The following is a 25191-nucleotide window of genomic DNA, read 5'->3' on the forward strand; positions in this document are numbered from 1 at the left end:
TAACAAAACTAAAGCTACACTCACCGGCCACTTTATTAGGTACACCTGTCCAACTGCTCGTTAACACTTAATTTCTAATCAGCCAATCACATGGCGGCAACTCAGTGCATTTAGGCATGTAGACATGGTCAAGACAATCTCCTGCAGTTCAAACCGAGCATCAGTATGGGGAAGAAAGGTGATTTGAGTGCCTTTGAACGTGGCATGGTTGTTGGTGCCAGAAGGGCTGGTCTGAGTATTTCAGAAACTGCTGATCTACTGGGATTTTCACGCACAACCATCTCTAGGGTTTACAGAGATTGGTCCGAAAAAGAAAAAACATCCAGTGAGCGGCGGTACTGTGGGCGGAAATGCCTTGTTGATGCCAGAGGTCAGAGGAGAATGGGCAGACTGGTTCGAGCTGATAGAAAGGCAACAGTGACTCAAATCGCCACCCGTTACAACCAAGGTAGGCAGAAGAGCATCTCTGAACGCACAGTACGTCGAACTTTGACGCAGATGGGCTACAGCAGCAGAAGACCACAACGGGTGCCACTCCTTTCAGCTAAGAACAGGAAACTGAGGCTACAATCTGCACAAGCTCATTGAAATTGGACAGTAGAAGATTGGAAAAACGTTGCCTGGTCTGATGAGTCTCGATTTCTGCTGCGACATTCGGATGGTAGGGTCCGAATTTGGCGTCAACAACATGAAAGCATGGATCCATCCTGCCTTGTATCAACGATTCAGGCTGGTGGTGGTGGTGTCATGGTGTGGGGAATATTTTCTTGGCACTCTTTGGGCCCCTTGGTACCAATTGAGCATCGTTGCAACGCCACAGCCTACCTGAGTATTGTTGCTGACCATGTCCATCCCTTTATGACCACAATGTACCCTGTAACATCTGATGGCTACTTTCAGCAGGATAATGCGCCATGTCATAAAGCTGGAATCATCTCAGACTGGTTTCTTGAACATGACAATGAGTTCACTGTACTCAAATGGCCTCCACAGTCACCAGATCTCAATCCAATAGAGCATCTTTGGAATGTGGTGGAACGGGAGATTTGCATCATGGATGTGCAGCCGACAAATCTGCGGCAACTGTGTGATGCCATCATGTCAATATGGACCAAAATCTCTGAGGAATGCTTACAGCACCTTGCTGAATCTATGCCACGAAGAATTGAGGCAGTTCTGAAGGCAAAAGGGGGTCCAACCAGTTACTAGCATGGTGTACCTAATAAAGTGGCCGGTGAGTGTAGAATAGAAAAAAAAAATTAAAACAGTATTTCTGTTATATTCTTTTTATACTATTTCACTTTTTTTTTTAAATAGAAAAATTGAAAAAAATAAGTAGAAAAGAAATAAAAAAGAAAAGTATAAAAGATAAAGTAATAATGATCTGCTTATATAATATAATTATTATAATATATTATAATATATTGTTGAAAATGCATTATATTAATGAACTGTTAAATGTTTATTACAGGATGATAATTATCAGGGCCGCATCTGCCATGAGGCGAGATGAAAATCTCGCCTCAGGCGGCAGAATGCGGATCCCTGTAAAGGGCGGCGAAATTCGCCGCTCTTAAGTGGGCGATTCGGGCGCCTGTTAACGCCCGAATCGCCCACCAGCTAAATAAATCGCGCCTGTCTCTTTAAGACACAGGCGCGATTTATATGCGGAGCGACACAGCACCTTTCCGGCTGCTGCGTCGCTCCGTTCTAAGCAGTGACACAGGCGTCATGACGTCACGCCGCCCGTGTCACTGTGCAGAGCTGCGGCTCACTGAAGAGCCGCGTGAAGACCGGAGACGCGGGTGGAGGGAGCAGCTGCCTACAGGTGAGTATGATTATTATTATTTTTAATGCATTTTCATTAATTCTATGTGGCTAATAAGGGGGAGTGGGGAGATGTCATGTAATCGTGGGAGGGGGGAAGTACTGTACATTTTATATGGGCCATAATTATTTTATACTGTGGGGGGGGGGTGTATATATTATATGGGGCCATAATTGTTCTATACTGGGGGGTGCTGTATACATTATATGTGGCCATACTTGTTTTATACTGTTTGGGGGGGGGGGGGGTATATATTATATGGGACAAGAATTGTTTTATACTGGGGAGGTACTGTATATATTATATGGGGCCATAATTGTTTTATACTGGGGGGGGATGCAGTATATATTAAATGGGCCCAGAGTCATTTATACTGGGGCGGGGATGCTCTATATATTATATGGGGACAGAATAATTTTATACTGGGGAGCTGTATATATTATGAGGCCAGATTCTTCTTTTCCTGGGGGGGTGGGGGTGGGGGTGGGGGGGTAATGTATTTATATGGGGTCAGATTTAAGCTGGGGGGTACAGTATATTACTAATCTGGGGGGCTGTATATGGGGTACAGTATATTACTAAGCTGGGGGCTGTGTATGGGGTACATTACATTACTAAGCTTGGGGGCTGTATATGGGATACAGTATATTACTAAGCTAGGAGGGGGCTGTATATGGGATACAGTATATTACTAAGCTGGGGGGCTGTGTATGGGATACAGTATATTACTAAGCTGGGGGGATGTATATGGGATACAGTATATTACTAAGCTGGGGGGCTGTATATGGGATACAGTATATTACTAAGCTGGGAGGCTGTATATGGGGTACAGTATATTACTAAGCTGGGGGGCTGTATATGGGATACAGCATATTACTAAGCTGGGGCGGCTGTATATGGGATACAGTATATTACTAAGCTGGGGGGCTGTATGTGGGATACAGTATATTACTAAGCTTGGGGGATGTATATGGGATACAGTATATTACTAAGCTGGGGGGCTGTATATGGGATACAGTATATTACTAAGCTGGGAGGGCTGTATATGGGATACAGTATATTACTAAGCTGGGGGCTGTATATGGGATACAGTATATTACTAAGCTGGGAGGATGTATATGGGATACAGTATATTACTAAGCTGAGGGGGCTGTATATGGGATACAGTATATTACTAAGCTGGGGGCTGTATATGGGATACAGTATATTACTAAGCTGGGAGGGCTGTATATGGGGTACAGTATATTACTAAGCTGGGGGGGCTGTATATGGGGTACAGTATATTACTAAGCTGGGGGGCTGTATATGGGATACAGCATATTACTAAGCTGGGGCGGCTGTATATGGGATACAGTATATTACTAAGCTGGGGGGCTGTATGTGGGATACAGTATATTACTAAGCTTGGGGGATGTATATGGGATACAGTATATTACTAAGCTGGGGGGCTGTATATGGGATACAGTATATTACTAAGCTGGGAGGGCTGTATATGGGATACAGTATATTACTAAGCTGGGGGCTGTATATGGGATACAGTATATTACTAAGCTGGGAGGATGTATATGGGATACAGTATATTACTAAGCTGAGGGGGCTGTATATGGGATACAGTATATTACTAAGCTGGGGGCTGTATATGGGATACAGTATATTACTAAGCTGGGAGGGCTGTATATGGGGTACAGTATATTACTAAGCTGGGGGGCTGTATATGGGATACAGTATATTACTAAGCTGGGGGGATGTATATGGGATACAGTATATTACTAAGCTGGGGGCTGTATATGGGATACAGTATATTACTAAGCTGGGGGGTTGTATATGGTATACAGTATATTACTAAGCTGGGGGGCTGTATATGGGATACAGTATATTACTAAGCTGGGGGGATGTATATGGGATACAGTATATTACTAAGCTGGGGGCTGTATATGGGATACAGTATATTACTAAGCTGGGGGGTTGTATATGGTATACAGTATATTACTAAGCTGGGAGGCTGTATATGGGGTACAGTATATTACTACGCTGTGGGGGCTGTATATGGGACACAGTATATTATTCTAATTATTATTCTAATATACTGTGGGGGGGGGGTGTATATATTATATGGGGCCATAATTGTTCTATACTGGGGGGTGCTGTATACATTATATGTGGCCATACTTGTTTTATACTGTTTGGGGGGGGGGGGGGTATATATTATATGGGACAAGAATTGTTTTATACTGGGGAGGTACTGTATATATTATATGGGGCCATAATTGTTTTATACTGGGGGGGGATGCAGTATATATTAAATGGGCCCAGAGTCATTTATACTGGGGCGGGGATGCTCTATATATTATATGGGGACAGAATAATTTTATACTGGGGAGCTGTATATATTATGAGGCCAGATTCTTCTTTTCCTGGGGGGGTGGGGGTGGGGGTGGGGGGGTAATGTATTTATATGGGGTCAGATTTAAGCTGGGGGGTACAGTATATTACTAATCTGGGGGGCTGTATATGGGGTACAGTATATTACTAAGCTGGGGGCTGTGTATGGGGTACATTACATTACTAAGCTTGGGGGCTGTATATGGGATACAGTATATTACTAAGCTAGGAGGGGGCTGTATATGGGATACAGTATATTACTAAGCTGGGGGGCTGTGTATGGGATACAGTATATTACTAAGCTGGGGGGATGTATATGGGATACAGTATATTACTAAGCTGGGGGGCTGTATATGGGATACAGTATATTACTAAGCTGGGAGGCTGTATATGGGGTACAGTATATTACTAAGCTGGGGGGCTGTATATGGGATACAGCATATTACTAAGCTGGGGCGGCTGTATATGGGATACAGTATATTACTAAGCTGGGGGGCTGTATGTGGGATACAGTATATTACTAAGCTTGGGGGATGTATATGGGATACAGTATATTACTAAGCTGGGGGGCTGTATATGGGATACAGTATATTACTAAGCTGGGAGGGCTGTATATGGGATACAGTATATTACTAAGCTGGGGGCTGTATATGGGATACAGTATATTACTAAGCTTGGGGGATGTATATGGGATACAGTATATTACTAAGCTGAGGGGGCTGTATATGGGATACAGTATATTACTAAGCTGGGGGCTGTATATGGGATACAGTATATTACTAAGCTGGGAGGGCTGTATATGGGGTACAGTATATTACTAAGCTGGGGGGGCTGTATATGGGATACAGTATATTACTAAGCTGGGAGGGCTGTATATGGGATACAGTATATTACTAAGCTGGGGGCTGTATATGGGATACAGTATATTACTAAGCTGGGAGGGCTGTATATGGGGTACAGTATATTACTAAGCTGGGGGGCTGTATGTGGGATACAGTATATTACTAAGCTTGGGGGATGTATATGGGATACAGTATATTACTAAGCTGGGGGGCTGTATATGGGATACAGTATATTACTAAGCTGGGAGGGCTGTATATGGGATACAGTATATTACTAAGCTGGGGGCTGTATATGGGATACAGTATATTACTAAGCTGGGAGGATGTATATGGGATACAGTATATTACTAAGCTGAGGGGGCTGTATATGGGATACAGTATGTTACTAAGCTGGGGGCTGTATATGGGATACAGTATATTACTAAGCTGGGAGGGCTGTATATGGGGTACAGTATATTACTAAGCTGGGGGGCTGTATATGGGATACAGTATATTACTAAGCTGGGGGGATGTATATGGGATACAGTATATTACTAAGCTGGGGGCTGTATATGGGATACAGTATATTACTAAGCTGGGGGGTTGTATATGGTATACAGTATATTACTAAGCTGGGGGGCTGTATATGGGATACAGTATATTACTAAGCTGGGGGGATGTATATGGGATACAGTATATTACTAAGCTGGGGGCTGTATATGGGATACAGTATATTACTAAGCTGGGGGGTTGCATATGGTATACAGTATATTACTAAGCTGGGAGGCTGTATATGGGGTACAGTATATTACTACGCTGTGGGGGCTGTATATGGGACACAGTATATTACGAAGCTGGAGGGCTGTATATGGGGTACAGTATATTACTAAGCTGTGGGGGCTGTATATGGGATACAGTATATTACTAAGCTGGGAGGATGTGTATGGGGTACAGTATATTACTAAGCTGGGGGGCTGTGTATGGGATACAGTATATTACTAAGCTGGGGGGAAGCTGTATATGGGATACAGTATATTACTAAGCTGGGGGGCTGTATATGGGATACAGTATATTACTAAGCTGGGAGGCTGTATATGGGGTACAGTATATTACTAAGCTGGGGGGCTGTATATGGGATACAGTATATTACTAAGCTGGGGGGGCTGTATATGGGATACAGTATATTACTAAGCTGGGGGGATGTATATAGGATACAGTATATTACTAAGCTGGGGGGCTGTATATGGGATACAGTATATTACTAAGCTGGGAGGGCTGTATATGGGGTACAGTACATTACTAAGCTGGGGGGGCTGTATATGGGATACAGTATATTACTAAGCTGGGGGGCTGTATATGGGGTACAGTATATTACTAAGTAGGGGGTCTGTATATGGGGTACAGTATATTACTAAGCTTGGAGGGGGCTGTATATGGGATACAGTATATTACTAAGCTGGGGGGCTGTATATGGGATACAGTATATTACTAAGCTGGGAGGTATGTATATGGGGTACAGTATATTACTAAGCTGGGAGGGGGCTGTATATGGGATACAGTATATTATTCAGCTGTGGGGGCTGTATATGGGATACAGTATATTACTAAGCTGGGGGGCTGTATATGGGATACAGTATATTACTAAGCTGGGGGGCTGTATATGGGATACAGTATATTACTAAGCTGAGGGCTGTATATGGGATACAGTATATTACTAAGCTGGGGGCAGTATATGGGATACAGTATATTACTAAGCTGGGGGGGCTGTATATGGGATACAGTATATTACTAAGCTGGGGGGCTGTATATGGGATACAGTATATTACTAAGCTGGGGGGCTGTATATGGGATACAGTATATTACTAAGCTGGGGGGGGGTGTATATGGGATACAGTATATTACTAAGCTGGGGGGCTGTATATGGGATACAGTATATTACTAAGCTGGGGGGTTGTATATGGTATACAGTATATTACTAAGCTGGGAGGCTGTATATGGGGTACAGTATATTACTACGCTGTGGGGGCTGTATATGGGACACAGTATATTACGAAGCTGGAGGGCTGTATATGGGGTACAGTATATTACTAAGCTGTGGGGGCTGTATATGGGATACAGTATATTACTAAGCTGGGAGGATGTGTATGGGGTACAGTATATTACTATGCTGGGGGGCTGTGTATGGGATACAGTATATTACTAAGCTGTGGGGGGGCTGTATATGGGATACAGTATATTACTAAGCTGGGGGGCTGTATTTGGGATACAGTATATTACTAAGCTGGGAGGCTGTATATGGGGTACAGTATATTACTAAGCTGGGGGGCTGTATATGGGATACAGTATATTACTAAGCTGGGGGGGCTGTATATGGGATACAGTATATTACTAAGCTGGGGGGATGTATATGGGATACAGTATATTACTGAGCTGGGGGGCTGTATATGGGATACAGTATATTACTAAGCTGGGAGGGCTGTATATGGGGTACAGTATATTACTAAGCTGGGGGGGCTGTATATGGGATACAGTATATTACTAAGCTGGGGGGCTGTATATGGGGTACAGTATATTACTAAGCTGGGGGTCTGCATATGGGGTACAGTATATTACTAAGCTTGGAGGGGGCTGTATATGGGATACAGTATATTACTAAGCTGGGGGGCTGTATATGGGATACAGTATATTACTAAGCTGGGAGGTATGTATATGGGGTACAGTATATTACTAAGCTGGGAGGGGGCTGTATATGGGATACAGTATATTATTCAGCTGTGGGGGCTGTATATGGGATACAGTATATTACTAAGCTGGGGGGCTGTATATGGGATACAGTATATTACTAAGCTGGGGGGCTGTATATGGGATACAGTATATTACTAAGCTGGGGGCAGTATATGGGATACAGTATATTACTAAGCTGGGGGGGCTGTATATGGGATACAGTATATTACTAAGCTGGGGGGCTGTATATGGGATACAGTATATTACTAAGCTGGGGGGCTGTATATGTGATACAGTATATTACTAAGCTGGGGGGGTGTATATGGGATACAGTATATTACTAAGCTGGGGGGCTGTATATGGGATACAGTATATTACTAAGCTTGGAGGGGGCTGTATATGGGATACAGTATATTACTAAGCTGGGGGGCTGTATATGGGGTACAGTATATCACTAAGCTGGGGGCTGTATATGGGATACAGTATATTACTAAGCTGGGGGCTGTATATGGGATACAGTATATTACTAAGCTGGAGGGCTGTATATGGGGTACAGTATATTACTAAGCTGGGAGGTATGTATTTGGGGTACAGTATATTACTAAGCTGGGGGCTGTATATGGGGTACAGTATATTACTAAGCTGGGGGGATGTATATGGGATACAGTATATTACTAAGCTGGGGGATGTATATGGGATACAGTATATTACTAAGCTGGGAGGGGGCTGTATATGGGATGCAGTATATTATTAAGCTGTGGGGGCTGTATATGGGATACAGTATATTACTAAGCTGGGGGGCTGTATATGGGATCCAGTATATTACTAAGCTGGGGGGCTGTATATGGGATACAGTATATTACTATGCTGGGGGCTGTATATGGGATACAGTATATTACTAAGCTGGGGGCTGTATATGGGATACAGTATATTACTAAGCTGGGGGGGGCTGTATATGGGATACAGTATATTACTAAGCTGGGGGGATGTATATGGGATACAGTATATTACTAAGCTGGGGGGCTGTATATGGGATACAGTATATTACTAAGCTGGGAGGGCTGTATATGGGGTACAGTATATTACTAAGCTGGGGGGGCTGTATATGGGATACAGTATATTACTAAGCTGGGGGGCTGTATATGGGGTACAGTATATTACTAAGCTGGGGGTCTGTATATGGGGTACAGTATATTACTAAGCTTGGAGGGGGCTGTATATGGGATACAGTATATTACTAAGCTGGGGGGCTGTATATGGGATACAGTATATTACTAAGCTGGGAGGTATGTATATGGGGTACAGTATATTACTAAGCTGGGAGGGGGCTGTATATGGAATACAGTATATTATTCAGCTGTGGGGGCTGTATATGGGATACAGTATATTACTAAGCTGGGGGGCTGTATATGGGATACAGTATATTACTAAGCTGGGGGGCTGTATATGGGATACAGTATATTACTAAGCTGGGGGCTATATATGGGATACAGTATATTACTAAGCTGGGGGCAGTATATGGGATACAGTATATTACTAAGCTGGGGGGGCTGTATATGGGATACAGTATATTACTAAGCTGGGGGGCTGTATATGGGATACAGTATATTACTAAGCTGGGAGGCTGTATATGTGATACAGTATATTACTAAGCTGGGGGGGCTGTATATGGGATACAGTATATTACTAAGCTGGGGGGCTGTATATGGGGTACGGTATATTACTAAGCTTGGGGTGCTGTATATGGGATACAGTATATTACTAAGCTGGGGGTGCTGTATATGGGATACAGTATATTACTAAGCTGGGGGGCTGTATATGGGATACAGTATATTACTAAGCTTGGAGGGGGCTGTATATGGGATACAGTATATTACTAAGCTGGGGGGCTGTATATGGGGTACAGTATATTACTAAGCTTGGGGTGCTGTATATGGGATACAGTATATTACTAAGCTGGGGGGCTGTATATGGGATACAGTATATTACTAAGCTTGGAGGGGGCTGTATATGGGATACAGTATATTACTAAGCTGGGGGGCTGTATATGGGGTACAGTATATCACTAAGCTGGGGGCTGTATATGGGATACAGTATATTACTAAGCTGGGGGCTGTATATGGGATACAGTATATTACTAAGCTGGAGGGCTGTATATGGGGTACAGTATATTACTAAGCTGGGGGGCTGTATATGGGGTACAGTATATTACTAAGCTTGGAGGGGGCTGTATATGGGATACAGTATATTACTAAGCTGGGGGGCTGTATATGGGATACAGTATATTACTAAGCTGGGAGGTATGTATTTGGGGTACAGTATATTACTAAGCTGGGGGCTGTATATGGGGTACAGTATATTACTAAGCTGGGGTCTGTATATGGGGTACAGTATATTACTAAGCTGGGGGGATGTATATGGGATACAGTATATTAGTAAGCTGGGGGATGTATATGGGATACAGTATATTACTAAGCTGGGAGGGGGCTGTATATGGGATACAGTATATTATTAAGCTGTGGGGGCTGTATATGGGATACAGTATATTACTAAGCTGGGGGGCTGTATATGGGATACAGTATATTACTAAGCTGGGGGATGTATATGGGATACAGTATATTACTAAGCTGGGAGGGGGCTGTATATGGGATACAGTATATTATTAAGCTGTGGGGGATGTATATGGGATACAGAATATTACTAAGCTGTGGGGGCTGTATATGGGGTACGGTATATTACTAAGCTGGGGGGCTGTATATGGGATACAGTATATTACTAAGCTGGGGGCTGTATATGGGATACAGTATATTACTAAGCTGGGGGCTGTATATGGGATACAGTATATTACTAAGCTGGGGGGCTGTATATGGGATACAGTATATTACTAAGCTGGGGGGCTGTATATGGGATACAGTATATTACTAAGCTGGGGGGCTGTATATGTGATACAGTATATTACTAAGCTGGGAGGTATGTATATGGGGTACAGTATATCACTAAGCTGGGGGGCTGTATATGGGATACAGTATATTACTAAGCTGGGGGGCTGTATATGTGATACAGTATATTACTAAGCTGGGGGGATGTATATGGGATACAGTATATTACTAAGCTGGGGGGCTGTATATGGGATACAGTATATTACTAAGCTGGGGGGCTGTATATGGGGTACAGTATATTACTAAGCTGGGGGGCTGTATATGGGATACAGTATATTACTAAGCTGGGGGGCTGTATATGGGGTACGGTATATTACTAAGCTGAGGGGCTGTGTATGGGGTACGGTATATTACTAAGCTGGGGGGGCTTTATATTAGGGGGTGCTATATATTCACATTGGTCAGGGGAGCACTGTATGTAAAATCATGTAACATAATAACAGGGTGGGATATATTAATTATAGGATACCATAGATTACTTTGCATCATTTAAACCAAATGTTAGGGGTCTGTATTAATAAATTAGGGGTGTTGTATATTGATTGGTGCTGTGCCTGCTATAATTCCAGTAGAATATATACATATAATGAAGATATGTTTTATATGTGGGGTAGTGTGCGGTCAGTTGTGTTGTGAGGGGTATATATTATTTAGGAGCGCAGTGTTGTTATCCAGGAGACTTTATACTGTAAGTGACTGTGGTATTTTTAGGGACTCCGGGTGGAGATGCTGCACAGAGCTGAAGATATCCGGCCATGAATTCAGCAGTGATACGTCATGGATTGGAGAACCCGGAATAAAGTCCTCCTGATGGAAGAGATTGTCATCTATAAGGTACTAGAGGACACTAATGACTCCCAGAACCTGTAGCCAGTCACACAGTGTCAGGGAGCTGCCTGTGGGGATGCTAATTGTTAGTAACGTTTTCAGCATTTACTTAACAGGGAGCGTGGGGGGGGGGGGGGCAGCATTTTAATATTCGCCTCAGGCAGCAAATATGCTAGAATCGGCCCTGTGCTTGATCATGTTGTGGTAGTTGTGACTAACCCCCACTCCCATCTCATGTCACAGGGCACACCTATACTAGGGAGCACACCCATCTATCCAAAATGTATGTGGTGTATTAACCCCTGTGTGTCTAAGCTTCAGGACCAAGCACAATTTTTAAAATTTGTTATGTGTCATTATTTGCAGTTACAAATTTAGAACGGTTTATCATACACAGGTGATTTTGAGATTTTTTTTTGTGATGTGTTGTACTTCACATTAACTGAATATTTTGGTTGTTATGGTTTGCATTTATTTATTAAAAAGTTGGAAATTTGGTGAAAATTTTGAAAAAATTGCGATATTTTGAGTTCTAAATGTTGTTCCCATTGTATAGTAAGTCTAATCACCCAAATTGGTTAATAATTAACATTTCCCATAAATCTTCTTTATGTTGGCATCATTTTTTAAATGTTATAATATTTTATTTGGATATTAGGTGACTTTCTAATGGAACAGCAATTTTTAAAATTTTCAAGAAAATGTAAGATTCAATGATTTTAGAGGACATTTCATATTGAAAAGGGTTTTACAAGTTATATTTTGTGGAACTCCCCACAAATCATCCAATTTTTAAAACTGCACCCCTCAAACTGTTCAGAACAGCCTTTGATAAGTTTGTTAACCCTTTCAGTGTCTCATATGAATTGGAACAAGATGGAGGTTCCATTTGGAATTTTCAAATTTTTACAATAAAGTTATTATTTAACCCTAAAATACATATGTTCATGCAGGATGAAAGGTAAAAACCTCTCAGATTTTGTTTGGGCAGTTTCTTCTTACTATGGCAATAATCCCCATGTGGATGTAAACCGCTTTATGAGCCCACAACAGGGTAAAGAATAGAAGGAGCGCCGTTGAGTTTTTGGAGGGCAGATTAGGAAAAATTGTTTTAAAGGTGCCAGAACACATTTCAAAAGTTCCTGAGGTTTCCAGAAGTGAAACCACCAGAAATGACATCATTTTTAAAACTGCACCCCTGAAAGAATTTAGTTATGGTGATGATCAGCCTTTTGACATTTTGTTTTTTTTTTACAGTTTTTTGTTGAAAAGTAGTGTGAAAAATAAAAGTGTGACATTTTCCACAAATTCATGATTTATAGGACAGATCTCTCAGATGCAGAGCATGAAAGTGAAGCAAATGGCTTAATTTTTAGAGTGATGTTTCTCCTGAGTTCAGAAATACCCCCAAAGTGGCATAAATATGTTCACTGGACATACGGCAGGGCCTGCAAGTGAAGCAGCAACCTAAGGCGTCCAAAGACCAATATTTGAATGATTGAGTCACCAGCGACCGTGGACCCCCAGAATGATGGAAAACCCCACTTATGACATCATTTTTGAAACTACACCCCTGAAAGTACCGTATATACTCGTGTATAAGCCGAGTTTTTCAGCACAAGTCAATGCACAAGTAAAAAATACTTAAAAAATAATAAACTTATATACTCACCCTCCGGTGGCCCTGATGTTCAGCGCTGCTCCCCCGATGTCCGCACGGCTCGTCTTCTGGCTTCCGCGCCCGTCTTCTTTCTTCTGCTGGGCGCCGCCATGTTTTCCCCCCCGGGCGGCGCCTAGAATCACGGACATCGGGGGAGCAGCGCTGCACATCGGGGCCACCAGAGGGTGAGTATATAAGTTTATTTATTTTTTTAAAGCTGGGCAGGCTGTATACTACTGAGGGCAGGCTGTATACTACTGGAGGCAAGCTGTATACTACTGGGGGCAGGCTGTATACTACTGGAGGCAAGCTGTATACTACTGGGGGCAGGCTGTATACTACTGGAGGCAAGCTGTATACTACTGGGGGCAGGCTGTATACTACTGGGGGCAGGCTGGGCTGGCTGTGTACTGCTGGGGGCAAGCAGGCCAGGCTGTATACTACAGGGGGCAGGCTGTATACTACAGGGGGCTAGCTGGCTATATACTGGGGGGGGTCAATGCATTTCCCACCCTCGGCTTATACTCGAGTCAATAGGTTTTCCCAGTTTTGGTGGTAAAATTAGGGCTTTCGGCTTATACTCGGGTCGGCTTATACTCGAGTATATATGGTATTTATTTATGGTTATCATCAGCCTTTTGACGCTATGTTTTTTACATTTTTTTGTTGAAATGTAGCAACTTTCTCAGATGCAGAGCATAAAAGTGAAGAAGATGGGCTTCCATTTTTTTTTAGTGCTCTTTCTTCTGAGTTCAGAAATACCCCCAAAGTGGCATAAATATGTTCAGATATGCTGACTATTTGAAATATTGAAACACATTTTTTATCTAAAATGTCCTCTTAGAAGATAATTTTCATGCAATGGGATAAAAGTAGAAAAATATACTCTGCCATTTTAAAGGTTATTTCTCCTGCTTTCATAAAAAAAAAACCTAAATGACCCTTATATACTGCCTGGACACATGGCAGGGCCTGGAGGTGATAGAACACCACATAGATTCTGAGGTCTTCATTTACTTGGTATTCATCTAGGGGTATAATGGGAATTATGGAGGTGGAGGAGATTTGGGGTTCAGAGAATCCAAATTACCGTATTTTTCGGACTATAAGGCGCACAAAAAATCCTTTGATTTTCTCAGAAATGAAAAGTGCACCTTATAGCCAAGTGCACCTTATATATGAACCGTACTTACAGACAACAGCTGCCTTTACCTGCGCACAGGTCTGCCACCTGCTGGTCATTCATCCTTATAATCCGTTGCGCCTTATATATGAACCCAGACGTTTTAGCAGGCATTTATTGATGGTGCGCCTTATAATCCGGTGCGCCTTATAGTCCAAAAAATTTTTAAGAAAAGGAAAAACAGGGAAAGAAGAAAAGTCCAGGGATGTGTGGTAAATGAGGAAGCGGTTTTTATACAAAGACCAGGGTGGGAGGGACATGTGTCGCACTCATATGTCGTGTCTTTGTGTTTGCCATTTTTGAAGCAGACAAAACATCTCTTCTGGGGGGTGACTTTTTCTTTGCAGTGGGGGGGGGGGGGGGGGAACGGACTACTCCAGGAAAGTGCTGCCCAGGAACAATTGCTCTCCCCAACCTGCAGGGTTTGCCTATTAGGGTCTTGGGAAGGTGCATCTGATTCCTGCGGACCCTCCCACATGCCAGTGTTTCTTTCTCAGCCAGGCACTGAAACAACACATTTATCATGGTACACGTGGTACCCCTGGTCAAACACTGAATGCAGGACGTCCCAGACAATCTTCCCAGTTATTGTGAGGGATGGAGGACAATCAGGGGGCTGAATTTGACTGTCCCTTCCCTCATAAATACGAAATGTGTGAGTGTAGCCTGTTTCGGGCTCACACATTTTGTAAATCTTTATGCCATATTTGGCACGTTTATTAGGCAAATATTGCCCAAACTTTACTCTCCCCTTGAAATGCACCAGGGACTCATCCACCACAATATCTCTTTTTGAGGTGTATAAGGAAGAGAATTTTTGGCTTAGAAATTAAATCAGGGGCCAAATCTTATAAAGTCTGGGAATAGGGAATTGTCAGCAAAATGGAGAAATCTTTGAATTGCCTCAAAGTGATTCCTGGACATTGTTAATTTGTATAAGAGGGTATAATGTAAGAGATCTTTAGACCAATAGTCCCTTACAGATTTTTTTTTTATAAGGCCCATATTCAGCACCAGTTGGTTTCTAAAAATTGCTGGGCATATAAATTAGTTTGCTCAACAATCAAGTCCAGCGGGTCATCTGAAAAAAATAACTTGAAATGGCCAATTTCAGATAACCCTGCTGTTTGTACTTGGGCTCCTGGATAAGCTATAAAGTCAAATACTTGGGGGACATAGGAGGCTGTGGGAAGCCAGTTCCTCAGATGAGGAAGAAGAAGTGGAGGACAGAACAAATTCTGAGCCTCACTTATTCGCTGATTCTGTATCTGAGGCTAACGAGCGCTGTATGTTCTTTGTGTCATTTTGTCTAATGCACTTTATTTGCTACTGTGTGATGTACTTTACTTGTGACTGTAACAACCGTACACACTGACAGCTGGAGTGACACTGACGAACTGTAACTGCTCAAAACTGTCTTTCTGACAATGGATAACATCGTGGGACTGTCGCTGACACTGACGGATGCTGACTGACGCGGACTGACACTTATTGATTCTAATGCTAACTCTGACTTTTTTACCTTTTTTTAGTTTTTTTTTACTAACGCTGACTGACGTGGCGCAGAGGCCCTGATAAATATCCCCATATAGTATATATACATCTTATACTTAGACATGAAGTATAAAAAGACTGGACAACCCGGCACTTTCTTAGGCAATAAAACTCTGTTATCCCAATAACATAATATCCCCACATAATACTTAAATATGTAAATCAGTAAACACCGAGGCTCATGTTGGGTAGAAAACCAGTGACAGCATTTATTAACATAATATTTTCTTTAACAATTTTAAAAACACGTAAATCTTAACACAGTAGGCTCTTGTATTGTGCATCTCTCTATCCAAAGGAAAAACGGCTCAGGACTGCACTATGCCCATCTGGACTCCCAGATGACAAGTCGGTCAGACGAGCAAAGCAGCATTCTCTCATCTTCAATTTTACTCCGCCAGCTGTGACTTCAGAACTATAAGACACAGATACTCAAAACAGTAAAATGAAACAATAAATTAAGGAGGGAGAAATTGCTTCTGGTGAGTGCAGCAGTCCACAGAGGGAGAGGAGGAGACCTGCTAAACAGGAAAAGGGGGAGGAGAAAAGTGCAATGCAGCAAACACTCTCCTATTAAACTGCATGGCCTCAAATTAACCCCTTCCACCACTACGCGCCTCCACCACATCCAGGGGAACCCTTCATATACAGTTGGGCGTACACATACTATGTATAGAACATATACACACATATACAGCCAATACACACACATCCAGCATATGAATATACGTGTATACACACATCATATTCACACATACAGCATATTCACACACACCTACAGAAAATAGACACACACTTACAGCAGATACAGACATAGGGCATATACATACACATACATGGATGTAGTCATTGTCAGCCGGTCTTCTTATCCCATGGGGACTGTCACAGATCTGGCTCCATGCAGTCCAGTAGCTTGTGACCTCATGGGGAAGTTGTTCCTCCGTCCTGCAGCCCCTTCCATGACATTTCCCATCTGGGCTGATGGCTCCGCTCTGTGCTGTGAGGATGTGCCCTGTTATATACATATTATGCTGTACAATGCGCAGCATGTAACATGGGGCAGGGGGAGACGGCCTTCCCAGCATGTGATATGGAGGTACTGAGGTCTCACACTACTGGCTGAGTAAGTGACACCACCACCTTATTGTCACCACATGGAAAGACTTATTTCCAGCATCACCTACAGTACTTACCTAATCATCTATCTCTATCCCCAGGAATAATATATCCCATCATGTCTGTATATACTACTAGATGTGACTATGTGTGAGCACAGACAGAGGTTGTATCATTGGAGCTTTTGTGCACACTTTATACTTACACTATAACAGACATTATCCCCCGTCCACATCTGACTTTTACCTGATGGTTTATACATCATGGGCCCAGAGTTACTGAAGCCCCTGCGCCAGTTTTCTGCCGGACTTTGCACCTTCTTTCATGTGTAAACTTCTCCCACATGTATATAAGAAGTGTTCGGTGCTCAGTCGGGCCGTGCGCCACATTTATAATGCAAAGTCTGACAGAAATGTGTTGCACGGCCAAAGTTAAAGGTGCATCAAAAAAATGGTGCACTTTGCCGGAGCAGTGCAGGCGGCGCCAGATTCATGTAAAACGGGCGAAAGAAATCCTGAATCTGGCGCCCCCTGCACAGTACACAGGACACTGCACATAGTACAGACTGCACTGTTATCTGCCCCAAATCTGCGCTATAATGTTTCTATAAGCAGCAATCACTGGCTGATTACCAACCGCTCTATACTTATTCTGTTTTATAGCTTTAAGGTTTTTATTTTATTTTATTTATATGAAATCTACAGACCCAGAAGTTACTGGAACCAGTTCTGGAGAACATTATGAGAACATTTCTTATCCTGCTAAAAGACTAAAACTGCAACAATAACAATAGAGGAATGAGCACCTACCTCCTGTCAGCAAAGGATGACTCTCTGCAGCAGACATCTTCTTATCTCCTCTTTTTATTTTCTTTTTACATTCTTTTCTTTCTCAGTCCATGAAACACTTGATGGTGTTGTATTTCATTGACTGGAAACTGCCACATATACAGGATATACTTTATTTCTAGGTGACAGTAAGATGATCTCTATTTTTACATTTTCCTTTCTTTTTAGTTATTCTCTTTGTGTTTCTTTTCTTTATTTTTCTCAGTCCATGAAACACTGGATGGTTTGGATGGTGGTTGTATTCCATGGACTGAAAACTGCCCCAGGTACAGTAAGTGGATGATATACTTTATTTCTAGTTGACAGTAAAATATTCTGCAGAAATTACATGATTAAGGCTTCTTTCTTTTGACTTTTTTTCTGATTCTCTATTTTTACTTTTTCTTTTCTATTTTCTCTCTTTGTTTTTCTTTTCTTTATTTTTCTCAGTCCATGAAACACTGGATGGTTTGGATGGTGGTTGTATTCCATGGACTCAAAACTGCCCCAGGTACAGTAGGAGGATGATATACTTTATTTCTAGTTTACAGTAAATTATTCTGCAGAAATTACATGATTAAGGCTTCATTCTTTTGACTTTTTTTCTGATTCTCTATTTTTACATTTTCTTTTCTATTTTCTCTCTTTGTTTTTCTTTTCTTTATTTTTCTCAGTCCATGAAACACTGGATGGTTTGGATGGTGGTTGTATTCCATGGACTGAAAACTGCCCCAGGTACAGTAGGAGGATGATATACTTTATTTCTAGTTGACAGTAAATTATTCTGCAGAAATTACATGATTAAGGCTTCATTCTTTTGACTTTTTTTCTGATTCTCTATTTTTACATTTTCTTTTCTATTTTCTCTCTTTGTTTTTCTTTTCTTTATTTTTCTCAGTCCATGAAACACTGGATGGTTTGGATGGTGGTTGTATTCCATGGACTGAAAACTGCCCCAGGTACAGTAGGAGGATGATATACTTTATTTCTAGTTGACAGTAAATTATTCTGCAGAAATTACATGATTAAGGCTTCATTCTTTTGACTTTTTTTCTGATTCTCTATTTTTACATTTTCTTTTCTATTTTCTCTCTTTGTTTTTCTTTTCTTTATTTTTCTCAGTCCATGAAACACTGGATGGTTTGGATGGTGGTTGTATTCCATGGACTGAAAACTGCCCCAGGTACAGTAGGAGGATGATATACTTTATTTTTAGTTGACAGTAAAATATTCTGCAGAAATTACATGATTAAGGCTTCTTTCTTTTGACTTTTTTTTCTGATTCTCTATTTTTACATTTTCTTTTCTTTTTGTTTTCTCTCCTTGTTTTTCTTTTCTTTATTTTATCAGTCCATGAAACACTGGATGGTTTGGATGGTGGTTGTATTCCATGGACTGAAAACTGCCCCAGGTACAGTAGGAGGATGATATACTTTATTTCTAGTTGACAGTAAATTATTCTGCAGAAATTACATGATTAAGGCTTTTTTCTTTTGACTTTTTTCTGATTATCTATTTTTACATTTTCTTTTCTATTTTCTCTCTTTGTTTTTCTTTTCTTTATTTTTCTCAGTCCATGAAACACTGGATGGTTTGGATGGTGGTTGTATTCCATGGACTGAAAACTGCCCCAGGTACAGTAGGAGGATGATATACTTTATTTTAGTTGACAGTAAAATATTCTGCAGAAATTACATGATTAAGGCTTCTTTCTTTTGACTTTTCTTTCGGATACTCTATTTTTACATTTTCTTTTCTTTTTGTTTTCTCTCCTTGTTTTTCTTTTCTTTATTTTTCTCAGTCCATGAAACACTGGATGGTTTGGATGGTGGTTGTATTCCATGGACTGAAAACTGTCCCAGGTACAGTAGGAGGATTATATACTTTATTTTTAGTTGACAGTAAAATATTCTGCAGAAATTACATGATTAAGGCTTCTTTCTTTTGACTTTTTTCTGATTCTCTATTTTTACATTTTCTTTTCTATTTTCTCTCCTTGTTTTTCTTTTCTTTATTTTTCTCAGTCCATGAAACACTGGATGGTTTGGATGGTGGTTGTATTGCATGGACTGAAAACTGTCCCAGGTAAAATAGGAGGATGATATACTTTATTTTTAGTTGACAGTAAAATATTCTGCAGAAATTACATGATTAAGGCTTCTTTCTTTTGACTTTTTTTCTGATTCTCTATTTTACATTTTCTTTTTTTTTCTCTCCTTGTTTTTCTTTTTTTTATTTTTCTCAGTCCATGAAACACTGGATGGTTTGGATGGTGATTTTATTCCATGGACTGAAAACTGTCCCAGGTACAGTAGGAGGATGATATACTTTATTTTTAGTTGACAGTAAAATATTCTGCAGAAATTACATGATTAAGGCTTCTTTCTTTTGACTTTTTTTTTCTGATTCTATATTTTTACATTTTCTATTTTCTCTCTTTGTTTTTCTTTTCTTTATTTTTCTCAGTCCATGAAACACTGGATGGTTTGGATGGTGGTTGTATTCCATGGACTGAAAACTGCCCCAGGTACAGTAGGAGGATGATATACTTTATTTTTAGTTGACAGTAAAATATTCTGCAGAAATTACATGATTAAGGCTTCTTTCTTTTGACTTTTTTTTCTGATTCTATATTTTTACATTTTCTATTTTCTCTCTTTGTTTTTCTTTTCTTTATTTTTCTCAGTCCATGAAACACTGGATGGTTTGGATGGTGGTTGTATTCCATGGACTGAAAACTGTCCCAGGTAAAATAGGAGGATAATATACTTTATTTTTAGTTGACAGTAAATTATTCTGCAGAAATTACATGATTAAAGCTTCTTTCTTTTGACTTTTTTTCTGATTCTCTATTTTTACATTTTCTTTTCTATTTTCTCTCTTTGTTTTTCTTTTCGTTATTTTTCTCAGTCCATGAAACACTGGATGGTTTGGATGGTGGTTGTATTCCATGGACTGAAAACTGCCCCAGGTACAGTAGGAGGATGATATACTTTATTTCTAGTTCACAGTAAAATATTCTGCAGAAATTACATGATTAAGGCTTCTTTCTTTTGACTTTTTTCTGATTCTCTATTTTTACATTTTCTTTTCTATTTTCTCTCCTTGTTTTTCTTTTCTTTATTTTTCTCAGTCCATGAAACACTGGATGGTTTGGATGGTGGTTGTATTGCATGGACTGAAAACTGTCCCAGGTAAAATAGGAGGATGATATACTTTATTTTTAGTTGACAGTAAAATATTCTGCAGAAATTACATGATTAAGGCTTCTTTCTTTTGACTTTTTTTCTGATTCTCTATTTTACATTTTCTTTTTTTTTCTCTCCTTGTTTTTCTTTTCTTTATTTTTCTCAGTCCATGAAACACTGGATGGTTTGGATGGTGATTTTATTCCATGGACTGAAAACTGTCCCAGGTACAGTAGGAGGATGATATACTTTATTTTTAGATGACAGTAAAATATTCTGCAGAAATTACATGATTAAGGCTTCTTTCTTTTGACTTTTTTTTCTGATTCTATATTTTTACATTTTCTATTTTCTCTCCTTGTTTTTCTTTTCTTTATTTTTCTCAGTCAATGAAACACTGGATGGTTTGGATGGTGGTTGTATTCCATGGACTGAAAACTGCCCCAGGTACAGTAGGAGGATGATATACTTTATTTCTAGTTGACAGTAAAATATTCTGCAGAAATTACATGATTAAGGCTTCTTTCTTTTGACTTTCTTTTTATGAGTCTCTATTTTTACATTTTCCTTTTTCTTTATTTTCTCTCTTTGTTTTTCTTTTCTTTATTTTTCTCAGTCCATGAAACACTGGATGGTTTGGATGGTGGTTGTATTCCATGGACTGAAACAGTTTTAGTGTAGTTGCTTTGTAGCAGCTACAAGTTGAGGTTGACATACACTGTTGCAGGCTCAGATGGTTGAGATGTTTTGTAGCTGAGAGTAAGATACTAAACAGTAAGTGTAGGAGGAAGAGCTTTTTTTCTTTTCTTTTATTTCTATTTTTTCTTTTGTCCTTTTTCTGTCATTTTATTATTTTCTATGTTTCTTTCTTTCCTTCTACCTTATTTTTCTTGTCTCTGTTTCCTCCTTCCTATCCTCCTTCCTTTCATTCCTCCTCGCTTTCTTTCTTCCTTCCATTCCTCCTTCCTTTCCTCCTTCCTTTTCTCCTTCCTTTCCTCCTTTCTTTTCTCCTTTCTTTCCACCTTCATTTCCTCCTTCTTTTCTTCCTTCCTTTCCTCCTTCTTTTCTTCCTTCCTTCCTTTCCTCCTTCCTTTCTTACTTCCTTTCCTCCTTCCTTTTCTCCTTCCTTTCCTCCTTTCTTTCCTCCTTTCTTTTCTCCTTTCTTTTCTCCTTCCTTTCCTCCTTCCTTTCCTCCTTCCTTTTCTCCTTCCTTTTCTCCTTCCTTTTCTCCTTCCTTTTCTCCTTCCTTTCCTCCTTTCTTTTCTCCTTTCTTTCCTCCTTCATTTCCTCCTTCTTTTCTTCCTTTCCTCCTTCCTTTCTTACTTCATTTCCACTTTACTTTCCTCCTTTGTTTCTTTCTGTTTCCCCATGTGTGAGCATGGCCAAAAAGAACAAATTACATAAATAGTAGGACTTATATCAACTTTTCCTCTGTATAATGTCTACCTCTTGTAACACATCCTTCTGTTGAGCTGTTTGATGTCATAGCTATGGCTACTCATGTTCAAATATTCTATTACATCAATAGTGTCACCATGTAAAAATTGCAGCCTTTAATAATCACTGGCTGACTAAGGCCGGGCAGTGCTCTAATACATCCTGGGTGTTACAGGATATAGTGGGAGGATGTGTTACACTACTGTATTGGCACTAGTAGGGTCCATAACTATTTGTAAGAATAAAAATGTACATTGCAAATCAGTGCTCAGTCAATCCTACAGCAAAATGAATCTATCAATATAATTGGTACAATAAGTTAAGGGCCTTGCACTTAAATATTCCTAATTTGCACAGTATGAGCCAATTCAATTTGAATAAAATAACATAAATTAAATAAACGGCGTTAACACAAAATGAATATAGAGCAGTTGCTAAACAGACAACAATTGGCTGAATATAAAAATTTTGCATCACATCATAAAGGCCACATTGCACTGGATAATCTTGCGATTCACAAGTTTTTGTGATTATTCCAGGGCTTGTAGCCAGATAAAGCCCATATATATATTCCCCATTATGTTTTATAAGACATTGGTTGAAAGTCAGATTTGTACATTGGATACAGTCAGTTATCATCTACCTATAAAGCCTGTATGACAGTAACAATGATTTCCCCTGTGGCTGTGATCACTAATAGTCACATCTAGTAGTATATAAACACTATATATGTAATGGTGAAGGTTTAGACCTGTGACTGTAGGGGCTATTCTGTCACCAAGGTCCTGTGCTCTGGTGTAAATGATGGGCGGTAGATTTGGAAGGAAGGGGCCTATTGTCTTATCACCCTGGATAAGGGGCCAATGCTTCCAGATGATTCATTCTTCTTGTTATGTTTATTCTTAAATTTTTGTAAAAGTTTTGTTTCTCTTAGGGTATTACATTTCCCATCTGTTCTATAGAAGAAAGATGAGCTCTCCGATCACCACGTCTAAACCTTTACCATTCACAATGTGACTTTCTCTGAAGGAGCAGCTGTAACTGCACATCCTTATCGGAAGACAGAAAATCCACTGGAAAAGAACATAAACCAGATGAATTCCTTACCTGTTCCTCCCGGGGGTCGTCTGCTTTGTAGAATGTACCTGCAAAATGTAATCCATGGGCCGCACCAGGAGACGCCTCAGACATCACATTAATGACCATATTGTGATCATTAGGGAAGGTTTTAAGAAACACTTTCTCACTTCACTATAAAAAGTCCATAACTGCAGTCCCAAATCTCTCAGGATCCATGTTATATCAATTAGTGATAACAGAATGGGGGGGTCCTTTTATCTAAAACGGGGGAATCTCACATTTTTTTATTGATTCCCTGTCACAAAAGGGTCTTTACACTGATTTAGGGATCTTTGGTTTTCTTTAAAGAAGACCTCTCACCCTTACGAAATGCAATAGGATCTGCTTAACAAAATCAGCAGCTTCTAGCGCTTCCCCTTTTTGAAAACCCTCCAATAAATCTAGAAGACTATGCATCACCGTATCCTCAAATAAGCGAATCGAGCCCACAGTGGTCTGACATATTCATGAAGGGGCGGTCCGAGGCGCTGCCTTTTCCCCGGACTGCTTCTCCCACGCCATAGGCTGATGGTGACTGCCGGGCTGATGGTGACTTCACAGACCATCTTATAAACCTGCCGGACCACTGTAAGCTCAGTCCGACCTTTTGAGGGTACGGTGCTACAGTGTCTGCTAACTCTATTGGCGGGTTTCAGTAAAGCTAGCAGTTTATCACTGCTAATCATGGGGTAGCGCTAGCAGCTCCTTACTTTAGGAAGCTGCTCCTAGTGCGATTTTTAAGGGTGACAGGTCCTCTTTTCTTATTATTTGCAACTTTCCATAATTATTACATGAGTCTTTATGTTACTTTATCATTATTTTTCTCAGTGTTTGTTGATCCCTGTAATTTGTACCATAATATTTGTATCATATTGTATTTTATTATTCTTTACACAAATGTTATCATTCAGTAAAATCTTTAGTACATTCTGATACACTGAACTACTGATAATTTCTTACTAACATTTAGTAATACTGATCTAATATTGTATGTCAGAATAAATGTCATTATTGTTTGCCAATATTGTATAACATTTCTAGGATAACCCAATAGAACAGATTACTGCCGAAAATGTGTCTGTTTTATCATTATAATCCTGATTGGCCGATCCTGAGCTCTGCCTAATCATAGTTCTTGCTGCTGTTATTGAAATATCTACAACAAGGATTAGGGTCATAGGAAGCCATTAATCACAAGAGCGGCTAATTTGGAGACTGTCTGCCCAACACCATAGACCACTTTGCCCTTAAAGGGGCACCCACCAAGTGTGGGCGAATCACTGCCTATAGGTTCATATATATATATATATATATATATATATATATTAATGGGGTTCTCTCTATATATGTTTTTTCTTGGGGGCTGCACAAATGTATTACTGGGTGGTTGTATATACAGTATATGAATTACTGGGGGATGTATACATATGTATTACTTTCTGCTGTATAATATAATATGTATATATATATATATATATATATATATATATATATATACAGCCCCTAGTAATATATATATACCCCCCTGTAATATATATTTATTACAGGGAGCTTTATATATAATACTGGTGGCTGTATATATATT

General features: G+C 40.2%; 1 long non-coding RNA gene across 2 annotated transcripts in view; it reads right to left on the reverse strand.

Moving 5' to 3' along the window:
- Positions 1-24201, reverse strand: part of LOC140075053 (uncharacterized) — a 74397-nt gene extending 50196 nt beyond the window's left edge. The window contains exons 1-2 of one of the 2 annotated variants that reach the window (XR_011849332.1): positions 20697-22779; positions 17845-20475 (exon numbers count right to left, since the gene is read on the reverse strand). This is a non-coding gene — a long non-coding RNA (uncharacterized lncRNA). Of the gene's footprint in view, positions 1-17844 lie in introns of both variants that reach the window. The other variant, XR_011849331.1, reaches the window with a different exon arrangement.
- Positions 24202-25191: the final 990 nt, after the last annotated feature.

The sequence above is a fragment of the Engystomops pustulosus genome, chromosome 8 (genome assembly GCF_040894005.1).
Source record: "Engystomops pustulosus chromosome 8, aEngPut4.maternal, whole genome shotgun sequence".
NCBI classification, from domain to species: domain Eukaryota; kingdom Metazoa; phylum Chordata; class Amphibia; order Anura; family Leptodactylidae; genus Engystomops; species Engystomops pustulosus.